This window comes from Staurois parvus, unplaced genomic scaffold (assembly GCF_062004578.1).
Source record: "Staurois parvus isolate SC_StPar_1 unplaced genomic scaffold, SC_StPar_1.0 ptg000842l, whole genome shotgun sequence".
NCBI classification, from domain to species: Eukaryota; Metazoa; Chordata; class Amphibia; order Anura; family Ranidae; genus Staurois; species Staurois parvus.
The window spans coordinates 777,716-788,970 of record NW_028318638.1 but is presented as its reverse complement, the minus strand read 5'-3'; the positions used below and the strand labels follow the sequence as shown (position 1 = coordinate 788,970).

At 48.3% G+C, this 11,255-nt stretch overlaps 1 pseudogene; it reads right to left on the bottom strand.

The window, feature by feature from the left end:
- Nucleotides 1-9,498: 9,498 nt before the first annotated feature.
- LOC149443624 (olfactory receptor 5G3-like) lies at nucleotides 9,499-10,298 on the bottom strand (annotated as a pseudogene).
- Between the last annotated feature and the right edge of the window lie 957 nt (nucleotides 10,299-11,255).

The following is an 11,255-nucleotide window of genomic DNA, read 5'->3' as shown; positions in this document are numbered from 1 at the left end:
GAAACCAAGAACAGCCCAAAATAATCCCAAGAGTAATGAGTTTATGCTTGAGAAGGGAGTGTGCCTTTGCCTTTCATTAGCCTCACGCATGCTCCGAAACGTGTCGCATTGCATGCTGGACATCCCTACGTCATCATGTTGACGCCTACTCTGGACGCCATCTTTATCTCTCACACATGCCGACCGGCTCCTTGTGATACATCGCGTCTCCTCCAGCGCTGACCACGGTGCACACATCAAGGACGCCACTTTGTGTCTTGTCTCTACCACATATTCCTAAGCCTGTTGTTTTTTCTCATCATGTGAGTGGTTCCCATTATGTTACTCATTAAATGTACAACATATTGCACTTAGAGGCGCTTTTTCTCCTTTTTTTATCTTCAAAATAATCTCAAGTTGCTCCACTGATTACAGGAGAGCAAAAAGAACTAAATTTACCTGACCTAGCTAGCAGCCTATCTAGGAGGGTACTACCACTGGGTAGACAAACCTACTACCTCCGTGTGCAGAACATTTTCCTGTCACTTTGTGTGTGAGGGACTTTTTTGTTAATAAGGGGGAAGACTGGGCTGTAGGATTATGTACTAAACTTTGCTGTTGCCTGCCTTTCCTCCTGGCTGTAGGATTTCTCCCTTCTGGTGCCTGCCCCCTGAGCTGTGGAGGGGCAGGCAAATTGCGGTTGTAGGTTTTCCCCTTGCAGCTATGCCTCCAGTTAGGAGGATCCAGGCACCAGCAATAAATGTGGCACAAAGGTCGTTGCAGAACGTGCTAGGAATGCCAAATTTTGGGCTCTCTCTGGAATGGTGGCAGTTGATTCCCTGATTTTGCCCTTTTATTGTGGTGGAATGAAATGCCCTACTTGAATCTATTCCAAAGTTCCTCCTCCTTCTCATTGCCAGCACCCCAACTCTCATACTCATTACAGCCAGCATCCCTACACTCCTTCTCAATGCCAGCAGTCCAAACCTCCTTCTCCACATATTCCTCCTCTGCCTCTCATTGCCTCATGGCACTTTACATGCTGGTAGAGGGCAAGGATGGCTTTCTGTGCAAAGTAATGGTGGCTAGTGCATTGCCTTCTGGGCAAAATTATGGTGGTCGAGTACCTGACGCTGTAGTGTAGCATAGGCCATCAGGTCCTGTAAAGGAGATGTTTGGCAAACTTGACATGAAGACCTGGGCTTGGGGATGATTTGGAAATAGGACATTTCTAATTGCTGCTTATTCAAGTACTCTCACTTTACTGATTCTAGCCAATTTTTATCAAAGACATACCTAAAGCCTATATTTTAGGAATACTTGGGGATACAAGGAGGTTTGGAGAATGTAAAGTATCTTTGTTCACTCAGTTTACTCAATAAAGTTTTATCTGTCTCAAAAAAATGCTAAAAAATTCATATGGGTACAGTGTTGCATGACCGCGCAATTGTCATTCATAGTGTGAAAGCTGAAAATTGGCCTGGACAGGAAAGGGGTGAAAGTGTCCGGACTGGAAGTGGTTAAGATATTTTAATCAATTTTTGAAGCAAAGCTTTGGTGCATTTTTTATACAAGTTATTGTCTCGCAAAGTCCCATTGGAAATGTAGATCTGTTCTTGTATTGGTCAATCATACAACCTCCCTTCTGTACTTTTTTTAGCCTTTTGCATATACAGTATACACAATAAAATACGAATTCTGCTTCCTCAATTTAACATTTCATAAGTTATTTCTTGTTTCTGTTCCTTAAATTGTGTTTTTAATTTCAGGGAGTTCACCAATGGCGTCACTACCGTACGGAGAAAGGAAAAGATTTGTCTGCTTCTGGAGCATTACTAGAGTCCAATGCTGGCCATTGATGGATAGAATTCCAAACAAAAATTCTTAGCAAAGTCTTAGAAAAATATGTACAAAAATGATCAGAACATTTGACTGTCGTCCAGGGGCGGACTGGCCATTTGGAAACTTGGGCACTGCATGAGGGCCTGGGGTCAGTAGGGGGCCCCATGAAATGCCCCTGGTACCTTTTTCATAGGTTTGGGCAAGGACATAGGGGCCCCATGATCCCCTATTGCCCAGGGGCCCCATGAGTTGTCAGTCCGTCCCTGAACAGAGGACAACATATAATCATGCAGTGGGCCAGATTTGGCCCAAAGGTTTCAGTTTGGAGATCTCTGCTTTAAGCAAACAGATTCATTTTTCATTACAATGTATTCCTTGGCCTCTAAACCAATGATTTTAGGCTGAGATGATGCCATCCATCTGCTGCAGGCTGGAGATGCATTTCCTCAGTCTCCTCTCCCCCAGTACTAGGATTGTACATTGTAACTTTGTAGCAAGTCACAAGGCGAGAAACAGTGCGGCTTCAGACATCTGTGAACATGGACATTATGATCGTGTGATCAATGACCAGCATGTCAGTGGAAAAAAAGATGGTAACCCATGGCAAAGCAGATGAAGGCATTGTCAGGGTAGTGCTGGGATCTCTGTGAGAGTTCATAAATACCTGAAATTGTTACAGTTCCACTTTACCTAACATACATACACTAGATGAAAAAAATATATCTAATGATAGATTCATTTAAATGTACTGTATTTTGTCATATGGTCCTACTTTGTCCAATTTATTTATAACTGTTAAGGACCGACTGGCAGTAGCCTCTAGCGACCCACAGGCCGGAATCCCTCAGGGCGCGGAATCTAAGCCTTAGTCTGCTGTTTCACCAGAGCCCCTGATGGTGGGGATGGACTTGAAGCAGCCTGAGACCAGGTTGCGACCCCCGAGTTCAACCAGCTGTGGTAGAGGTGGATTTGCCAGGATTTGTGGTAGGTAACAAGTGAGAGCCAGATGTGAAGAGGTAGCGTGTAACATAGTCAGACAGGCCAGGTTGGTAACAGCGGAGGCAGACGGTACAGATCAGCAGGCAAAAGGATAAACGGGTCACAGGCCAGGTTCAGCAACAGGAAGTCAGGTAAATAGGAGAAAGCAGAAGAATGGTCAGACAAGCAAGGGATCAGGACAGGAGAGAGTCACGATAATCCGGGTCAGGCAGGTTCGGCAACAAAGGCAATCTCAGGTACTATGAACAGGAATACAGGAATAAGACCATACGGCAATGTGAGCATTGCAAGAGCTGGTTTAAATAGCCCGCCCGACGCTGACAGGCGCGCCTGGGTCCTAGTGCCTGCCGGCGCCCTCATTGGTGACAGGCGCGCCTGGGTCCTAGTGCCCGCCTGCCTGTATGTCTTGTCGGGATCCTACGCATGTGCAGATTCATGCGTCGTGGCGATCTTCTCGTTCCCTGACAATAACTCTTGACGGCCAGTCTCGTTTTCAAAGTCCCTTTTACATCTTTGTTCCTTATGCTATAGATCAGGGGTCTCCAAACTATGGCCCTCCAGCTGTTGAAATACTACATCATGCCTCTGCCTCTGGGAGTCTTGCCTGTGGCTGTCAGAGTTTTGCAAGGCCCTCATGGGACTTGCAGTTCCTGGAGAACATCTGGAGGGCCATAGTTTGGAGACCCCTGCTATAGATGATGGGTTCCAACATTGTTGTCTCCACAGTATAAATGGGTAACAAAAATAATAAATACTGGGATGCCCTAAACCATAAATAGTGGTGTAATATCAACAGCAGGGTTCCAAAAGGATAATCCCAAATGGTTATATATCATTCTAACCGACTCACTTGTGAGTTACACAAAGTGGTGTCCTCGGAATCAATCATAACAAATAAAAAAAGGAAGGAACCAAGGGAAAAAGATCCCAACTTTGCAGTGCAGGGACAATCTTGGTGATACTATTTATATCAAGATATTTAAAGTGGAACTATCATTCAACTAAGCCGAGATGATTGGCAGATTCTTCAATACTATATGCTGGAAAGGACTTATCTAGTGATGGACTAATTTCCTTAAATGGGGTTTCCCTGACATCTATTCAATATTCATCACACAATATATCCAATGGCATGCTATATACTCAAGATAACAATATAATATATATTGAAGTTGGCATTTATCTCATCCTATTCTATATCATCACCTTAGTGACTCCCTGCCTCTCCTACAGAGCACTATCATGGTGCTGATTATCCCTTGGTATTAGGGCAGTTCCATATAGGAGATTTTAGGCAGGTGGGAGCAACTTTATCCAAATATTGCTGATCATTATTAGGCTGTTGTTTGCCCTTCATGATATTATTTGGCTTTTCATCTAGGTTTCTCCACTATCTTTGTTCGACACTAGCCTATTCACCGTATGGTCCCCGCTGATATTCTTTCCATCTGAGGTGCCGGGACTTCTCAGCGTTGGTTATCACACTGGATAACCACGTTATCTCTAACCTTCATGCATCTTTCTGTTCGTGAAACACCAACATGCCTCCTGCACTCCTCCTCCTCATTTTCCTCTCCACCATCCCAAAAATTACCTCCCTCTACCTGCCTACCGCCCCAAAACAGCTCTACATTGCCCCTTCACTTCTCCCCTCTCCCCACTACGGCACTCACCACCTCCTCCTGCTACTCCATTCCCCTGTCGACCCACGTGCCAGCACTATCAGACCCACACGCTCCTACCCTTCCCATCCCCATGCCACCTTCCTCACCCTTCTCCTTCTCCTATCTGCTGGGGACATCTCCCTGAACCCTGGCCCCTCGCCACCTCACCCCTCCTCTAGGGACCCCCCTGCTCCCGCCAGCTGCCGTAACCCCCTCAACCTCATATCTGTGCCCCTTCTCCCCGCATCCATCCCCCCTCTCTCGGTTGCACTCCTGAACGCCCGCTCGGTCTGCAACAAACTTACTGCCATCCATGACCTCTTTATCTCCCACTCCCTTAACCTCCTAGCCATCACCGAAACCTGGGTACAGGCCACTGACTCCACCTCCCCTGCGGCACTCTCCTATGGAGGTCTCGTCTGGTCCCATTCACCAAGACTGAGCGGTCACAAAGGTGGTGGTGTTGGCATGCTCCTATCACCGCTGAGCACCTTCCAGGTCCTCCCTAACCCTCCCTCCCTAACCTTCTCCTCCTTCGAGGCCCACTGTATCCGGCTCTTCACCCCCACCCCCCTAAGGATCGCAGTGATCTACAGGCCTCCCGGATCCATACCCCGCTTCCTGGATGACTTCGCCGCCTGGCTTCCCTTCTTCCTCTCCTCTGAGCTACCAACCATCATCCTCGGGGACTTCAATATCCCCATCAATGACAACAGCCCGGCTACTTCCCAACTCCTCCACCTAACCTCCTCCTTCGCGCTCACACAGCACACTCAATCCTCCACCCACATCATTGGGAACACCCTGGACCTCGTCTTCTCCCACCTCTCTACCCTCAACCAGTTCTCTAACACCCCCTTCCCTCTCTCCGACCACCACCTCCTCACGTTCTCCATCTCCCCTTCCCCTAACTCCCCCCCCCCAGAGCGCCAAACCATCACCAGCCTCAACCTCCGCAACCTGAACCCGGCCCCCCTCCACTCAGCTGCCGACCGCCTACACGACAGCATCCTTCCACTGTCTTGTCCTGACCTAGCCACTAACACGTACAACGACTCACTGTCAGCTGCCCTAGACTCTCTGGCACCCCTAACCACACGCTACATCAAACCCAGACCGCTCCAACCATGGCAGAACGACCACACTAAATGCCTCAAATGTCGCAGTTGCGCGCTAGAGAGACTATGGCGCAAAACCAGGTCCCCCCGTTCATTCTCCCTCTACAAATCTACCTTCCTCACTTACACCTCCTCCCTCCACGCCGCCAAGCAGGCTTACTTCGTAAACCTGATTAACACCCTCTCCTCCTGCCCTCGCCGACTCTTCTCCACCTTCAACTCCCTGCTCTCTCCCCCCCCTCCTCCACTCAGTACCTCACTCACCGCCCACGAAATTGCCACTCATTTCCACAACAAGATTGATGCAATCCGTCAGGACATAGTCAACTCGCAATCTACCTCCCCACCTAGCCTCCCCCCCCCATCTCCCCCTCATCTCTTCCCTCCTCTGACCTCGCAACCGCACTGCCCCCCTCCACACCCAAGACCCCGCTTACCGTAACCCCACCAGCTCTGCACTCCTTCAGCCCCGCTACCACTGAGGAAGTCACCAGGGTCTTCTCAGAAGCCTGCCTCACTACCTGCCCCCTGGACCCTATCCCCTCTCGACTCCTCCAGTCACCCCCCTCTTCCCTCATCTGCTCCCTCACCTACATCTTCAATCTCTCCCTCTCTACCGGCGTATTCCCCTCTCCCCTAAAGCATGCGCACATCACCCCCATACTCAAAAAGCCCTCCCTGGACCCCTCTGACCCAAACAACCTCAGACCCATCTCCCTGCTGCCACTCACTTCCAAACTCCTGGAGCGCTTAGTCTACAACCGCCTAAGCGTCCACCTAACTGACAACAACCTCCTTGATCCACTACAGTCCGGCTTCCGTCCCCTACACTCCACCGAAACCGCCCTCCTCAAAATCACCAACGACCTACTAACCGTCAAAGCCAAAGGCGACTACTCTGTCCTCCTCCTCCTGGACCTCTCCGCGGCCTTCGACACAGTTGACCACCCCCTCCTCCTTAATAAACTACTCTCCCTTGGCATCAGAGACACCTCTCTCTCCTGGTTCTCCTCTTACCTATCCCGACGCTCCTTCAGCGTTTCCTACAATGGTGCCACCTCCCCTTCCCTCCCCCTCTCTGTTGGGGTCCCCCAGGGCTCTGTCCTTGGACCCCTTCTCTTCTCCATCTACACCTCCTCCCTTGGCAAACTCATACACTCCCACGGCTTCAACTACCACCTCTACGCTGATGACACTCAAATTTACCTCTCCACCCCCCACCTCACCTCCACTTTCTCCGCCCGCATCACTCACCTCCTAAACGACATCTCTGACTGGATGTCGCTCCATTTCCTCAAGCTTAACCTCTCCAAAACCGAGCTTCTCGTCTTCCGTCCTGCCCGCGCCCCCCCCCCATCCTATCCATCACTACTAACATCACCACCATCAATCCCGCCCCGCAAGCCAAAGTCCTTGGAGTCATTCTGGACTCTAACCTCTCCTTCCAACCTCATGTCAAATCACTTACAAACACATGCAGACTCCACCTCCGCAATATCGCCAAAATACACACCTTCCTTACCCCAGACACCACTAAACTACTCGTACACTCCCTGATTATCTCACGCCTTGACTACTGCAACTCCCTCCTCACCGGCCTACCCCAGTGCAGGCTCTCCCCGCTTCAGACCATCCTCAACTCAGCAGCTAGACTCATCCACCTCACCACCCGCTCCACCTCTGCCACCCCCCTCTGCCTATCCCTCCACTGGCTCCCTATCGCCCAACGCATCAAATTCAAACTACTCACTCTGACCTACAAAGCCATTCACAACACTGCCCCTAACTACCTCACCGACCTGATTCCCAAGTACCACCCTACCCGTACCCTTCGCTCTTCACAGGACCTCCTTCTATCTTGCTCCCTGGTCTCCTCCTCACACGCACGTCTGCAAGACTTCTCCAGGTCCTCCCCCATCCTCTGGAACTCACTACCCCAATCCATCAGACTGTCACCTTCCCTCCTCACCTTCTGGCGCTCCCTGAAAACCCACCTCTTCAGGGAAGCCTACCCCACCCTCACCTAACTGCTGCTCTCCTTCATTCCTCCTACCACTCCATCCCCCACAGCCACTTCCTCCTGTACCACTACCCCCTCCCTCCTAGATTGTAAGCTCGAAAGAGTAGGGCCCTATAACCCCTTGTGTGCTGTTTGTAGTTGCTGTAATGTTTCATGTATTGTCCCCCCCTCTATTGTACAGCGCTGAGCAAACCCTTTGGCGCTATATAAACTCAATGTAATGTAATGTAATGGTGGTGTTTGGGTCTGAATTAATTCATTTTTGTGTAATTTCAATTTTATATTTTGCAATAAACGGTTGAATAGTTTTTTCTAAGCCTCAGTTTGTCCTCATTGAGACCCCTTGACCATTGGGATCTCTTTCCCTTGGTTCCTTCCTTTTTTTTATATCTCCACAGTATAAAGCATTGAAATGGCTCAATCATGATCTGGGTAGGGATTGGCTGTAGGTTCCAGTCAAACATAAGTTCGACTCGAACATAGTTTGTTTGTGTGTTCGCTGAACACACGAACGGTACAGGTGTTTGGCGGGCTATTCGCCCACTGCACCCCACAATGCATTGCACCCTGACAGTGCTTTGTGATTGGTCAAAGCAATGCACCTGACCACACTGATGAACCCCCCTCCCCCTTGTGACATCATGACTGTAAATAAGGGCTGTCATTGTGGTCGCAACTTTCAGGCGGCGGGGGCCGGCGTGGAGAGCGGAGCGTTCTTTTTTTCGAGTAGTGGCGGGCATTTGATTGACGTTGGATCTACTATGAAGGATATTTTGTACATTTTTATTTTTAATAAAGGACTTGTCAAAGACTGTCTGATAGCTACAGTACTTCCGGCAGGATAATGCTCCATGTCACAAAGCTCAAATCATCTCAAACTGGTTTCTTGAACATGACAATGAGTTCCCTGCACTCCAACGGCCTCCACAGCATGCAGATCTCAATCCTATAGAGTATCTTTCCCCACTTCAGTCTATCTTGAATGCTGCGGCCAGACTCATCCACCTTACTAACCGCTCCGTATCCGCCACCCCTATCTGCCAATCCCTCCACTGGCTTCCGATTGCCCAACGGATAAAATTCAAAATGCTAACATTGACGTACAAAGCTGTTCATAATACTGCCCCAAACTACATCACTGATCTGGTATCCAAATACCACCCAAAACTTACTCTCCGCTCCTCACAAGACTGCCTACTCTCTAGTTCCCTGGTCTTTTTTTTTGTGAATAGATAGTGGTACCATATACTGCATACTAATTTACAGAGGGGGGGTCAGGATCTGGGGGCCCCCTTGTGAAGCCCCCCGCCCGCAGACCCCCACAACCACCGGCCATGGTTGAGGGGAAGAGGCCCTTGCCCCCATCAACATGGGGACAAGGTGCTTTGGGGGGGAGTCCCCCTCCCCAAAGCTCCCCTCATGTTAAGGACATGTAGCCTGGTATGGTTCAGGAGGGGGGGCACTAGCTCGTCCCCCCCTTTCCTGACCTGCCAGATTGCATGCTTGGATAAGGGTCTGGTATGGATTTTGGGGGGGACCCCCATGCCATTTAAAAGAAAATTTCTAAATTTTGGTATAGATGGGGGGGAGGACCCCACGTTTAATGTTTAATTGTCGGGCAATGCCGACAATTCTTTTGACATTCAGCTGTTAGCGGGGAACCCCACTGACAGCTGAAACATGAATTAATATTTCACTACTAAAATTCTGCATGACTTCATAATATAACTCATGCCGTATTTTAGTAACTGAGCGGTATCTTACCACATACTCAGATGCGGTAAGATACCACTCAGTTGTTCGGTTCAAGTTCGAAGTTCGCAGTCGAACATTCTGTAGGTTCGGATGTTTGAACCGAACGGGGGGGGGGGGGTGTTCAGCCTATCACTAGATCTGGGGTGTAGCTGGACCAAGGTCCTAAATACATAAACACAATGGTGCAATAGTAGAGGGAAACCACTGAAAGATGTGAGTCAAATTTGGAGAAGACCTTATATTGCCCTTTATTGGAGCGAATTTTCAGGATGGTGGAGATGATTTGGAAGTGTGAGATAAGAGTCAGAAGAAATGAACAAAGAACACAACAACTTCATTGAATATGATGTCTTTGCAGGAGAGCCGGAAGAGTGGAGCATCTCACAGAAGAAGTGATTGAACACCTTGGACTTGCAGTACGGGAGCTGGAAGGTGAAGACCATGTGGATCACAGCATTCAGGAAGCTCAAGGTCCATGAGAAAGTGGCCAGAGATATACATGTCCGTTTGTGCATGAAAATTTGGTATCGTAAAGGGTGGCAGATGGCCACCTATTGGTCATAGGCCATGACAGCTAAAATGAAACACTCTGTTGCTTCTAGAGCCAGAAATACATCTGTGAGGCACATCCTAGGAAGGAAATACTTTTGTCCTGAGAGAAGGTATTTACAAGTAATTTAGGCACAACAGTGGAGGAAAAACAGATGTCAATGAATGAGAGGTTGGTGAGGAAGAAGTACATTGGAGTATGCAGCTGGCTGTCCATCCTTACTACTACAATGAGCAGAACATTTCCTGACAGTGTGATGGTGTAAATGATTAAGAATATTAGGAAGTACAGCATATGACCTGAAGATATGGGATGCTTGAGAGACCAAGAAGGATGAAAGAGCTCACAGCTGTTTGGTTATAGGGTTCCATCACCTGATTTAAAATATTTTGGTGATATTTTGGTGAATTCTGCTTGATCTGAACCTGCAACCACTTGTTACCAACTACTACAACCACTCATTACCAACCTTTTGGCTTGTTCCTCGACTATGCTTCTGCTTGATCTCAACCTGCAACCACTTGTTACCAACTACTACAACCACTCATTACCAACCTTTTGGCTTGTTCCTCGACTATGCTTCTGCTTGATCTCAACCTGCAACCACTTGTTACCAACTACTACAACCACTCATTACCAACCTTTTGGCTTGTTCCTCGACTATGTTTCTGCTTGATCTCAAACTGCAACCACTTGTTACCAACTACTACAACCACTCAGTACCAACCTTTTGGCTTGTTCCTCGACTATGCTTCTGCTTGATCTCAACCTGCAACCACTTGTTACCAACTACTACAACCACTCATTACCAACCTTTTGGCTTGTTCCTCGACTATGCTTCTGCTTGATCTCAACCTGCAACCACTTGTTACCAACTACTGCAACCACTCATTACCAACCTTTTGGCTTGTTCCTCGACTATGCTTCTGCTTGATCTCAACCTGCAACCACTTGTTACCAACTACTACAACCACTCATTACCAACCTTTTGGCATGTTCCTCGACTAAACTTCTGCTTGATCTCAGCCTGCAACCACTTGTTACCAATCTTTGGATTGTGCCTCAACTATGCTTCTACTCGATCTCTACTGGCTACATATGCTACTGGACCCCGACTTCTTGGATGGTATCCATGACTTTTAATGGAATTAAGTTGTAGCTGGACCCCTTAGCAGTGTGGTGGCCTTTCATTTTACTCCCATGACTGGTTTTAATTATGAACTTGTGGAGGGGATATTGTTTTAATATTAGATTGATATGGAAAATTTCTTATGTTCTTTCTAGCACTGATGAAGGGGGTGCTCTTGGACCCCTGAAATGCATTAGTT